The sequence below is a fragment of the Dipodomys ordii genome, unplaced genomic scaffold, assembly GCF_000151885.1.
Source record: "Dipodomys ordii isolate 6190 unplaced genomic scaffold, Dord_2.0 Scaffold811, whole genome shotgun sequence".
Taxonomy (NCBI): domain Eukaryota; kingdom Metazoa; phylum Chordata; class Mammalia; order Rodentia; family Heteromyidae; genus Dipodomys; species Dipodomys ordii.
The window spans coordinates 1-801 of record NW_012268027.1 but is presented as its reverse complement, the minus strand read 5'-3'; the positions used below and the strand labels follow the sequence as shown (position 1 = coordinate 801).

The following is an 801-nucleotide window of genomic DNA, read 5'->3' as shown; positions in this document are numbered from 1 at the left end:
TTGTTAAAGCATTTTGGTAAATTTCAAGAGAAACACATTCAAAGAAAAATAATTAGGCCGGAGAAGTGGTGCTGTGGCTCAAAAAGTAGAGTGCTAACCTTGAGTACAGAGAGGCTTAGGGACAGCATTCAGGCCCTGAGTTCAAGAACCACAACTGTCCTCCCCTCCCCCCCCCAAAAAAAAGAAAAAAGCCACATTTGCTGGATACTGGTGGCTCATGCCTGTAATCCTAGCTAACCAGGAGGCTGAGATCTGAAGATCATGGTTCAAAGCCAGCCCCAAACAAGAAAGTCCATGAGACTTTTTCTTTCTTTTTTTTTACTTTAGTTACCATTAGTTTATTATAAAAGGGAGATAATGGAAGTTATTTGCCTGATGAAAGATCTCAGAACTTCCATGGAATGGGCAGCTTCACAGGATGCCATTTTAGTGATGTATTCACTCTACATACTTCCCTAGAATGTCACCATCCCTAAGTAAGAAATAAGCCTTGTCATCTAGAACTACTTTGGTACCTCCAGATATTCTGGGAGAAGAACTTTATCACCCACTTTCACACTAACTGGCTGAATCTTTCCACCCTTTCCTTTAGAGCCTGATCCCACAGCCACTACTGTAGCTTGCAATACTTTTCCTTGAGACTTTTCTGGAAGCATAATGCCTCCTTTGGTTACAGTTTCAGCTGCACTCCTTTCAACCAACACTCAGTCAAACAGGAAGGAACTTCCTAAATGCTTGTCCAGCCATGACTCTTGACTCTTCACTGTCGCTACTCAGACTCTGCTCATGAGACTCTTTTTT

At 42.1% G+C, this 801-nt stretch overlaps 1 pseudogene; it reads right to left on the bottom strand.

Moving 5' to 3' along the window:
- Window positions 1-321: 321 nt before the first annotated feature.
- Window positions 322-795, bottom strand: LOC106001909 (annotated as a pseudogene).
- Window positions 796-801: the final 6 nt, after the last annotated feature.